This window comes from Hylobates moloch, unplaced genomic scaffold, assembly GCF_009828535.3.
Source record: "Hylobates moloch isolate HMO894 unplaced genomic scaffold, HMol_V3 SCAFFOLD_5, whole genome shotgun sequence".
NCBI lineage: Eukaryota > Metazoa > Chordata > Mammalia > Primates > Hylobatidae > Hylobates > Hylobates moloch.
The window spans coordinates 107,205,102-107,217,676 of NW_026652280.1; the positions used below are offsets into that span (position 1 = coordinate 107,205,102).

Below are 12,575 nucleotides of genomic sequence, written 5' to 3' on the forward strand. Positions count from 1 at the left end.
AGGGACAGCGAGCACATCGCGGTGGGCGCCGCACCAGGTTGGAAACATTTAAATATGTTATATAGAAAAATATATATATATATATATACTTTGAAGAATATATAAAATAATATTTATATAATATATGTATATATATATATATATATATATCTTGGTGAAGTGGTATACACAATGGTAGGGTCCCCTCTTCCTGTGGGTTTGGGTTTTACCTTTAAAGGGGCTGTCAGAACAGAAGTTTCAGGGAAGGGACAAGAGCCCTGGGGACTTTCCTCAGGTGATGGTGCTGGAAGAAGAGGCAAGGCAGGACCGGAGGGCTCAGGTAAGGGAGACTATGCAGGTGCAAGGGCAGGAGGAGAAGGAGCAGTTGGAGGCGAAAGAGACAAAGCCTCCTCCATATTTCTCAATTCAGAAAATGTGTCAGTTTACCTCCTCAGCTTACTTCCTCACTGGAGGCAATTTTCTCAGTTCTTTTAGAAATTTAGGAATTTCTAGGTCTCATTGGAAGTAAGTCTCCCATTTAATTTGTCTGGATGTAAAACCAAATTTCTCTTTTTTTTTTTTTTTTGAGGCAGGGTCTCACTATGTCACCCAGACTGGAGTGCAGTGGTGTGATCTCGGCTCACTGCACTCACCGCTTGCTGCATGACAGCCAGTAAGTCCAGGGACAAGGTGTAGGGGCAGGGAAGGTGACTTTATTCCAGAAAGCCACCAAACTGAACAGATGGTGAACTAATATCCTAAAGAACCATCTTAAATTAATACGATTTTCAGGTTCCTTGTACATTAGGGAAGGGAGGAAGAAGGAGGTGGTTGAGGTGAAGAAGTTTGACAATGACAGACTTATGGGCTGCAGTGACAGCCAAAAGGGATGGTGAAAATTCTTTGTCCTTTGTCAGGTCACAATGCTCTTATAAATCTTCAGCATAACACTGTTACTTGTGCATACAACCTCTTTATCTTCTCAGGAGTCAGTTTGGGGAAGGGATTACGATCACCTGTGCTTTAAAGTTAAACTGTAAGCTAAATCCCTCCCATAGATATCTTGGGAGGGGCCTATCTGCAGAAATAAGAAAAAGCAGTTAGCCTGAAAGATATCACCACAGGGTAGGAAGGGTTAGGAGCAAAATGCAGTTAGTCATGCTAGGCCTCCTTTTCATTGTTATATATTTCATCTACTTGAATACATTATTTTAATTTTTTATACTTTTTTTTTTTTTGAGACAGAGTCTCACTCTGTTGCCCAGGCTGGAGTGCAGTGGCACAATCTTGGCTCACTGCAACTTCTGCCTCCCGGGTTCAAGCAATTCTCCTGCCTCAGCCTTGTGAGTAGCTGGGATTACAGGAGCCCACAACCATGCTTGGCTAATTTTTGTATTTTTAGTAGAGACAGGTTTCACCATGTTGGCCAGGCTGGTCTCGAACTCCTGACCTTGTGCTCCCAAAGTGCCGGGATTACAGGCGTGAGCCACTGTGCCCAGCCTAACCAAGATCATTAAGCCATTCTAATTTGTCAAAAGAGCCACACTGATTTTTAAAAAATAATGGAATGGGCTGGGTGCGGTGGCTCACGCCTGTAATCCCAGCACTTTGGGAAGCTGTAGCGGGCAGATCACAAGGTCAGGAGTTCGAGACCAGCCTGACCAACATGGTGAAACCCCGTGTCTACTAAAAATAAAAAATTAGCCAGGTATGGTGGTGTGTGCCTGTAATCCCAGCTACTCAGGAGGCTGAGGCAGGAGAATCACTTGAACCTGGGAGGCAGAGGTTGCAGTGAGCTGAGACTGCACCACTGCACTTCAGCCTAGGCAACACAGTGAGGAAGTCTCAAAAATAAAATAAAATAAATTTAAAAAATAATAATGTAATTAACTTTTTCATGTCTTTATATATTACATATTTACATTATTTAAATTGTTCAAAAGCATCAAAGATTCCTCTCTATCAACTTCATTTCATTTATTTTATTGTACCAAACTATCAAGACCATTAATTTAATCTACAGCTAAATCTATTGTTTTTTCATGTTAGAAATTCAACAAGAAAATTTTTCCCTAATGAAACCTCACATTTCAAGCATAAGTAGGCTGGGCGAGGTGGCTCATACCTGTAATCCCAGCACTTTGGGAGGCCAAGACAGGTGCACAACTTGAGGTCAGGAGTTTGAGACCAGCCTGGTAAACATGGTGAAACCCTGTCTCTACTAAAACTATAAAAATTAGCTGGGCATGGTGGCATACGACTGTAATCCCAGCTACTCTGGAGGCTGAGGCAGGGAAATAGCTTCAACCTGGGAGGCGGAGCTTGCAGTAAGCTGAGATTGCACCACTGCACTCTATCTAGCCTGGGCTACAGAGCAAGACCCTGTCTCAAAAATAAATAAATAAATAAGCATAAGTAGTAAAAAAAAAAATAAAATAAAAAATAAGGTACAGTGTCTTGCTCTGTTACCCAGTCTAGAGTGCAGTGGGGCAATCATAGCAGACCAACTTGGAACCTCTGGGCTCAGGCAATCCTCCTGGTTCAGCTTGCCTTGCATTATTTTAGAGATGGGGTCTTGCCCTGTTGCCCAGGCTGGTCTCCAACTGCTGACCTAAAGCAATCCTTCCGCCTCAGCCTGTTGAGTTGCTGGGAGTACAGGCACAAGACATGCAGCCTAGCATTGTAGTAAAACAATTTTCAACAAATTCTTAATTTTCTTTTTCTTTTGTGTGTGTTGGGAGTCTTACTCTGTCACCCAGGCTGGAGGGCAGTGGTGCAATCATAGTTTATTGCAGCCTGCCTCAGTCTCTCTAGTAGCTGAGATTACAGTCATGCATTATCATGCCTGGCCAACTTAAAAAAATTAGCTAATACTTAAAAATTTGTAGAGACAGGGGTTTCACTATGTTGCCCAGGCTGGTCTTTAACTCCTAACCTCAATTGATCCTCCCTCGTCAGCCTCCTAAAGTCTTGGGATTGCAGATATGAGCCACCATAACTGGCTTAATTTTCTTAATTTTATATAAGTGATTCTTATTGTTCCTAAGATAATTGGGGCAGTGACTCCTTTAAAATTTTAGAGACCTAATTTGTCTATTCACTTCACTAAAAGAGTATGCCAATTTGTTTCATGAGAAAATATCCTATATTAATAAAGCAGGAAAATTCCTTCCACCAAACTAGGGGGCATTCTAAAGAAACGAATTGTGCTAAGTAACATCACTTAAGGTGAAAACAGAGGCAATGGTATCTATTAACAATGTTTATCAGTGAAGGAAATAAACTGAAAATATTAACATCATTAGATCCTCAGAGGGCCTTCATTGCTGATAATCTGAGGAATGTTGTGATACTCTTTTGAGTCCAGCAGGACATTCTCTTTCCAGGGCATCTAACAGTGGGTGAATAATTTCTTTTCGTTCATTTTCATTAAGGACTGAACTTCCTTAATGTTCTGGAGATTATGAAATTTGATTTGTATAGTTGTGAAAAGTGCTTGTATTGCTGATTCCATTGCTTATATGTGATCATATAAACATTTTCTCTCCTTTCTGTAGTGTGGTTTAAACTTAATCCTTAAAGGATATGTATTTGAATTTTTCAGCTGGTTAGAAACCTGAATATACCAATCAAAGAAAACTGCTCCTTACATGCTACAGATTTAGTTTTCTTCCTGTACTAAGATGTCTTTTAGGTATAGTAAATTTATTAAAGCCAAGAGCTCCTGTGGAACAAAGTTGGGTGGGAGGGGGGACATTGAGTAGTAAGATCATTCTTGTAATAGAGATGCCACTCTTGCAGATATTGACAACTATTGGGCCCATAAAATTCTTACCAAACATTGGAAAGACAAGATATGAACAACTTATCATTGCTGCAGTCTCAAATATCAGGAAAGACCATTATTCTCAGGACAATAAATAGACAATAAAAAAAGACTCACAGAGCAGATTAGCTGTCATGCATTACTAAACAGGGACTGGATTGTCAACACCACCCAACAGAAATTGTCCATAGAAATTCACTTCATAACATCAAAACCAAAATCCCACACTGAAGGCAAAAAATAATGATGCAATAATGAGAGAGAGAGAGACAGAGAGAGAGAGAGAGAGAGAGAGACCTGTCCTATAGCCATAGTTAGTGGGTAAAAGCCAAAGAGCTCAATTTCTGCTCATGATACTTAATAAAACAGACGGAACATGAGCCAATAACTCCGTGGGTTCAGATCTGCACCAAGTGCCTGTTGCATGCAGGATTCTACTGTCTCCAATAATATGTCTCAGATGGACTAGATTTTTGTTGTTGTTGTGTTGTTTTGTTTTGAGACAGAGTCTCGCTATGTCACCCAGGCTGAGGTGCAATGGCATGATCTCGGCTCACTGCAACCTTTGCCTCCTGGGTTCAAGCGATTCTCCTGCTTCAGCCTCCCCAGTAGTTAGGATTACAGACACACACCACCACGTCCAGCTTTTTTGCTTTTTTTTTTTTTTTTTTGTATTTTTAGTAGAGATGGAGTTTCGCCATGTTGGTCAGGCTGATCTCAAACTCCTGACCTCAGTTGATCAGAAGTAGGTGAGGTCAGAGAACATACCCTGGGAGATGCTGGCACAACGCCCAGATCCGCCATCGCTAGGCCTGGGGTTTTCTTCTGTAGTGGAATACTAGTATTCATGCAATGCAGGGACAAAACCAATTAGATACTTCTGGGAGTTAAAAAGAGATGAATTGACAGTGCCATTTGAGCAGGGGTATTAAGGAATTTGCCAGGGTACTGACGCATGTCAGGTGCAAACTGCGGGTTGAGAGAGAGCTAAGTATTTTCTGTCCATGAAGGTGATAAGCGAGGACCTGAAGAAAGAGGGACCGGGGAGGACACTGGCGCCAGAAATAGAAAAGGGCTGCTTGGGGGTGGGAAGGATGGGTCGGGGCGCTGTCTAGAAAGTTGCCTGGCAATGGATGTAGGATATGGAATCGAGACATCAAACAAGAAGCTGTCATTTAAATAAACTCTGAAGAAAGACTAGATATGTAAACGGCAGGAGATAGTAGGGAAATTGGACCCGGCTCCTCGGCCGCCTTATATTTCAGGGAGGATCGCAGCGCATTTCAGCCAAGACAGGTGAGATTGCAGTTCTGATCTGCGAGCCTCGATGAATTGCGTTGGGGCACCCGGGCGCCAGGAAAGCCGTTCAGCTACACAAAGTAAGCGTGTTACGTCTACAACCCAACGGGGACACTAAGAGCCCCAAAGGCCCTGCTTTCATCCCAGAGAACAGCGCCCGTCTGCGTAGTTTGTACCTGGCTCTATGAGGTGAGAACACATTCCCCGCTAGCACAGAAATCCTACAAACTCCTGAGGTGGCTGTGGTTAGAAGCAGAGGCTGTGTGAAATGTGACTGGGGGCTGGGGAAAAACACGAAGATTTTCACAGACCCTGAGAACCCGAGAGACTGGAGACCATGGACAAATCTCTGCAAAAAGCAGCCCAGCGTAGAAATGGAGGAGCTGTGCGGCCTTCGCGCTAGTTACCTTGTGTAAAGACTGACGCTTCTTGGTTTCTCCCCCGAGGACAGAAAAAACATGTTACTTCTATTCCCCAGTCTTCCACTGTAAGAATAACACTTAAGACTAAAACAAGCCAAAATAAGAAATAAGTAATCTTTACCGCACAGCCTACTTTTTGAACCACAAAAGTCAGGAGAAAGCGCGAACGCAGTCCCCCACCACCACCAATTATGCAGTCGAGTTTCCTACATCTCAGGGAATCGCAGAGGTCAGCACATCCGGAGTACAATGGATAAGCCTCCCCTTGAGAAAACCACCTTCATGATCATGTTATTTCCGCTGCTAGGTAAGTATGAGTTTGTGCGCCTCCGCCCCGCCACAGCCTCACAGGCCTCACCCTTTACACGCACGGTCACTTGCCCCGCGCACCCCCGAGCCCTCCTAGCCCTGACACACAGCTGGGACTCTCAGGTCTGACCAGCGGTCCTGAACCCGCTCCCACGGCAGGGGAACTCCTTCCTGGAGAAGCAGCAGGTGGGGAAGCAGCAGCCCCTGCGCTGCCTCATCTACATAGAATTCGCCCTATCCGTGATGTCACCGACAGTGCCTTTCCCAGTCCCCATCTGCCTTTCTGCCACTCAGCCGACCAACCCGCTGCCTGAGCCAGCAAGAGTAAGTGACGTCTGCTGTCCCTTTTTCCCCTCCCGCCCGGCATCTGTTCTCGCCCAAAGAAGCTGGTCCTTAGCTTGCCTTGCTGAGCAAGCTTTCGGTGGCCAGATGGAGCCTGGGCACTCTTCTTCAAATAATGGCTTTTAATTTGCAGACTAGAACGTTTAGGACTACAAAAGAAACCGGTTTTCTTCAAATGCTTATCCTTGTGATATAGCATTTTGCTTGAACTTGGAAGCCGTTCAATGTCAGAGAGAAACCATATTTATGAAAGTAAAGAGGCTTCTCAGATGACTGCAAACCAGCCTTCCTTACTGATTTTATCACTGGTAATGTTATAAAAACAGTTGTCCAGTTTAATGAATCTCATAGTTTTTTTTTTTTTTTTTCCAAATTCAGTATTGTAGAAAAATCTGCTGCCCCAGAAGAGATGATTGGACATTCTCAAATGTGGTGTTGGATTTTTCATCTCTTGCACAGCCATCTCCAGATCTTATTGCCTACCTCATGTTAGCTTTTTATATTCTGTAAAGTCAAAACCAGAATAATCCAAATTTGACACAAATACCTGGGATACATCTTATTTGAGATGTTTAACAAATGTCTGGATCATCTTTTCTTATATTGGATTATAACGCAGGAAACACTGTGAAGTAAGCAAAGTTGGAATTCCCAAGTCAAAGACCACTTGAATATTTACAAGTAGATTTGAGACAGGAATAATACAGGGTGGTTACAGGATAACAAATTCTAGGCAGCAGATTTACATGACTTGAAGCTATGGGCTGATAAGACGCTGAAAAACCAGGGTGTGGACCAAGCTGGCTAAGACTGACTGGACCCAGTGTGGTGCTGGATTTGACGTAGGTTTTACCTAGGCCCTCATTATATGCTCATTAACATACTAAATCACACACCCACCAGTGCCATGACAGTTCTGAGACCAATATTTGATGTAAAAATGGATGGCACCACATTTCCGAGAAATCTCCACCTTTACCCAGGAATTTTCATGAATATTCCACTCCTTGGTTAAAGAAACCCATCGAGATGAAACCCCAGAACCCACTGTTCTCTCTCGGGTATGCCCGAACTCCCCTTTCTTGAGTGTGTACTTTTTGCTTTGCAATACATCTCTTCTTTCACTATTTGCTCACTCATCCTTGACTTGGTTCTCGAGATGGTGTCAAGAGCCTGGATGCCACTGCCGGGGTCGAGATCCCACCAGTGTCCGGGGACCTTCCCCAGCCCACCAATATCAGATTCTATTCCATTGCTCCAATCACAAAACATTGAATGGAGGGTTCTCCTTTGGAGACCACAAAGTAAAGATTCTGTGGCACGGTGGCCAGTTAGGCCACTGGAAGCCATGGCAAAATATTGAAAATGAGGGATTAGGTGACAGTGTAGTAATAACTGCTGAATGCGAAATACTTGATCCAGGCCCCCATTCCCTGGAGACTGACCGGGAGACACATTGTTCAGATAGTAGTGGAGAAATACTTTCTGGGTATCTGAGCAGCCTTTGTGGAAAGAACTGGCACCATCCTGCAGATGTAACCACCTGATGGGTTCTTCCTACCCATTGTACACACAAAATCAATTCATGGAGACCATGGCATTGCAGTAAAGAGTTTAACTGACACAGGCCAGCCACGACACGTGGGGGACAGAGTTATTACTCAAATCGATCTCACTGAAGGCTTGGAGGTAAGGGGTTTTTCAAAGACAGTTTGGTGGGGAGGGGGCTAGGGCTTGGGCAGTGCTGACTGTTGGGGATGAAATCACAGGGGTGTGGAAAATGGCCCTCCTGCACTGAGCCAGCTTCTGCGTGGGGGCTAAGGGACTGGTTGATTTTCGGGCCCAATGGTGCCATCCAGTAGTCAGAAATGCAAAAGCCTGAAAAGACATCTCAAGAGGCCAATCTTAGGTTCTACAATAGTGATGTTCTTCACAGCAGTAATTGGGGAAGCTGCAAATCTTGTGACCTCTGGAATAATGGCTGGTAATTATTTAACGAGGCATACATCTTAGTAGAATTCAGGCCCCTTTCATCCTCCTAACTTGGTGGCCTTTCATTAGTTTTACAGGGGTAATTTAGTTTTGGGGAAGGTTATCATTTAAACCAACCTTTTTGGCTGTCCCCCGTGTTTGGCACCAGGGACTGGTTTCATGGAAGACAATTTTTCCATGGAAGGGGGTGGTGGATAGTTTCTGGATGAAACCATTCCACCTCAGGTCATCAGGCATTAGTTAGAGTCTAATAAGGAGTGCACAATCTGGATCCCTCACACGCACAGTTCCCAATAGGGTCCAAGCTCCTATGAGCATCTAATGCTGATGCTGATCTGACAAGAGGCGGAGCTCAGGTGGTAATACTGGAAAGCCTGCAGCTCACCACCTGCTGTTTGGCTGGGTTCCTAATAGGCCACGGACCAGTACCTGTCTTGTGGCCCTGGGGTTTGGGGACCCCTGATTTCAAACTATAAACTCAATTTTTCCCAAAGATAGCTTGGGAGAAATTGCACAGGAATGACCAAACACAGCTAGCCTGTGAGGCTAGAACCAAGATGGAGTCAGCCACATCAGATTTCTCTGATTGTCATAATTTTGCAAAGGTAGTTTCTGAGGGACTACATTGGACACTTGTTAAAAACATCAGACAGGTTTTATTGTATGTACTACAGTAGGCAAGAGAGACCAGCAGAGAACTGAGCTCAACTCCAAATACAGCAAGAAGAGTTGAAGATTTATAGCCAATCGGCAAGACAAGAAAGTCATTGGATGGATCATTACTAAGAGGAACTTGATTAGCTATCAAAGGTGGTTGGGAGGACTCCTGCTAAACTAGGCTCAACAGTATTCTTTTCTAAACCTGGACTTGGCAGGCCAAAAACTAATAGAGAAAAGGGCTCAGAGGAAACTGACTAGGGTTTGGTCAAAGATGGAGTCCTTGTCAACTCTACGTTGAAGCTTCTGCAAATAAACGAAGACCAACCAAATGAAAAAAAAGCAAAGGCTATTTATTCTGAGCTTGCTATAGCAGGGAGTCAGCCACTGTTACTTGTGTTTTGGCAGAGACTTGAAGGCAGTCAGAAGGGTGGGAAAGATTTTTAAAAAGAAAGGCTTCAGGTATGCTTGGACTGGAGGCTGTCAGCATGGTGAAGCTGTAGCTAGATGAAGAAAATAAAAATATTTTACCCCAGAATATATTTCTTTGGCATATTTTAAGATGGCTGTCAGAGAGCTAGCAAACAGAAGTAACTCTGCAAAACTGTCTTTTGTAGGGGAAATTCACACCTGCAGAGAGTCTGCATTAATCCAGCCTTCCCTTGTCAGGATTGAGAAATGAAAATAAGCCCTAGGCCCTATAACCAACTGAACGGACTCCCTTTTGGCTGACAGGACCACAGAGAAACCTTGAAAGCTGTTTCTGGCTGTGACAGGATAGGAGGTCGGACATGCCCCCTTAAAACCCCTCCCTCACTAACTGCCATTATAAGGCAGGAGAACAGCAGAGGGAATTGGAAGTTGGATAAAAGGCAGAATGAGTGTCCGGACGCGGTGGCTGACGCCAACACTTTGGGAGGCTGAGGCGGGCGGATCACGAGGTCAGGAGATCGAGACAATCCTGGCTAACACGGTGAAACCCCGTCTCTACTAAAAATACAAAAAATTAGCCTGGCGCGGTGGCGGGTGCCTGTAGTCCCAGCTACTGGGGAGGCTGAGGCAGGAGAATGGCGTGAACCCTGGAGGCAGAGCTTGCAGTGAGCCTAGATCGTGCCACTGCACTCCAGCCTGAGTGACAGAGCAAGACTCAGTTTCAAAAAAAAAAAAAAAAAAAGGCAGAATGAGTAAAGGCAGAAACAGAAGCAAGGTGATGGGGCAGGAGAGCAAGAAGCAAGATAAAAGGCAGAAGTTGAGCAGCCAAAACAAAAAGTAAGATTAAAAAAAGCAAGCAAGGCCAGGCGCAGTGGCTCACGCCTGTAATCCCAGCATTTTGGGAGGCCAAGGCGGGCGGATCGCCTGAGGTCAGGAGTTTGAGATCAGCCTGGCCAACATGGCGAAACTGGTCTCTACTAAAAATACAAAAAATTAGCTGGGCGTGGTGGTGCACTCCTGTACTCCAGGCTACTCAGGAGGCTGAGACAGGAGCATCGCTTGAACCCAGGAGGTGGAGGTTGCAGTGAGCTGAGATTGCACCACTACACTCCAGACTGGGCAACAGAGAGACTATGTCTCAAAAAAAAAAAAAAAAAAAATGCAAGCAAGGACCCCATTGCTGGCAAGATCCAAAGCAGTAAAGGGGGCAGCTCCTCAGAGATAGACATCTGCATTCAAGAAAAAAAGTATCCTTAACATGACTCCATATGATAATCAGCTCATTAAAACTCATGCATATGGACTACATATCATGCATGTACTTAAAATTATGGGATGGAGGCAACGTGCAAGCACACAAAGGCTAAAGTAACTAAGCAACCCACCTATCAATCTAAAGGCAAACACTAGCTAAAGATTAGGCATCCTTGGGAAGAGAAGAAAAAAAACCACACATAAAAAGACCCAAAGTACTTCAAACTAATACTGATCTCATCTCCCAGAGGTCAGCCCACTCTCCCCACTCCAAGAATGTTACTGTGCTTAATAAACTTTTGCTTTGCTTTGCTGCTTTGTGTGTGTCATGTTCATTCTTTGTCTGGGACACCAAGAGCCTGGAACTGCATGGCTCTTGCCATCTGGTAAGAATTAGGATTTTTTTTCCTAAGCGTTAACAAACCAACTCTTTGTAAAGACTTGCTTCACTACTGTTATCAACCAACAGCCTGATACTTTCCCTCCTTTTTGTGGTTTTGACAAAGCAAGCAAGCTGCATTCCCACCTGATAAGAGATCATCGACCTAGGAATGATTCTGGCCAGACTACAGAGGATGTACTAATGCCACCATTTTATGAACATGGGCCCCATGGAGAGGCACAAAGCTCAATTGCACTTCTGCACATTTTTCCTCCTATAAATATTGATACTGGAATATTATTTGTTACTGCTACCGTGAAAGATACATTTGTAGAATGTACTCAAATTAGAAGCATTATATAAACAATATAATGTAGCAGTGGCGCATCCAGTTCTTTTTTTTTTTTTTTTTTTTGAGACAGAGTTTTGCTCTTGTTGGCACGATTTCAGCTCACTGCAACCTCCACCTCCCGGGTTCAACTGATTCTCTTGCCCCAGCCTCCTGAGTAGCTGGGATTACAGGCATGTGCCACCATACCCGGCTAATTTTGTATTTTTAGTAAGGACGGGGTTTCTCCATGTTGGTCAGGCTGGTCTTGAACTCCTAACCTCAGGTGATTCACCCACCTCAGCCTCCCAAAGTGCTGGAATTACAGGCTTGAGCCACCACGTCCAGCCCCCAGTTCTCTACACTATACAAATATCTGCGGTGTAGACATTTCCACAATGACCAAATATATGTGTACAAGAATCGTGACTGCAGCATTCTTTGTAATCCTAAAACCATGAAACCAACCTCATCCCCAAAACATTTTTCTTTCTTTTTTTTTTTTTTTTGAGATGGAGTCACACTCTGTTGCTCAGGCTGGAGTGTAGCGATCTCAGCTCACTGCAGCCTCCACCTCCCAAGTTCAAACGATTCTCCTGCCTCAGCCTCCCGAGTAGCTGGGATTACAGGTGCATGCCACCACGCCTGGCTAACAAAAACATTTTGAAAAGGGTTAAATAAATCATGCACAAACTGAGGAAAAATACTGTTTTCAAAAATAATGGAGAGGATCACTATGATGATGAATGATTCCGCTGGTCAAATTATTGATAGACCAATCAGTAAATCCAGGCACATCCTGGAGATACTACTGGACTCCTATTCCTAAAATATGAAAAAATGGAGGCATGTAAATTACTCGTTTAAGCGTATAACGGACTGAATTAGAATTTTATCACACCAAAAGTGGGTTGTTAGGTCTCTGTTTCAGGATCCTGAGTTACACAGGTGTGAACCCGCCATTTCAGGAGATACCCGGTTAAGAATCTGATCGGGGAGGTGGGCTGGACATTGACATGGATCAGTCATAAATTAGTGGTTTGGTACTCCGGGAAGATAAAATCTTCCCCATTTGTCTAGTGATTGACAATGCGCGAATGCTTTAAAAGCTGCAATAAGCGTCCCTGGGTGGGCTCGAACCACCAACCTTTCGGTTAACAGCCGAACGCGCTAACCGATTGCGCCACAGAGACAAGCACCACCGGCTCTACTAGGCAATATAGGAAGGGCACACCCACTAAACTTCCTCTGTCCCTTCCATTCTCAGCGCCCGCCCGGCAGGACGACTGAGCAAGACCTTGGAAAACCAGAGAGATTAGAGCCGTGAGCTGCGCTGGTCACGTTGGACACCTG

At 44.3% G+C, this 12,575-nt stretch overlaps 1 protein-coding gene and 2 non-coding genes across 3 annotated transcripts in view; 1 reads left to right on the forward strand and 2 right to left on the reverse strand.

Annotated features, from left to right (window-relative positions):
- The window catches only part of LOC116468019 (putative neuroblastoma breakpoint family member 7), a 901,770-nt gene that overhangs the window by 160,114 nt on the left and 729,081 nt on the right, over positions 1–12,575 (forward strand). The gene's annotated exons all lie outside the window — the stretch shown is intronic.
- LOC116470061 (U1 spliceosomal RNA) lies at positions 5,678–5,841 on the reverse strand. The gene has a single exon (XR_004248491.1). It is a non-coding gene; the product is annotated as a U1 spliceosomal RNA (small nuclear RNA).
- TRNAN-GUU (transfer RNA asparagine (anticodon GUU)) lies at positions 12,342–12,415 on the reverse strand. The gene has a single exon. It is a non-coding gene; the product is annotated as a tRNA-Asn (tRNA).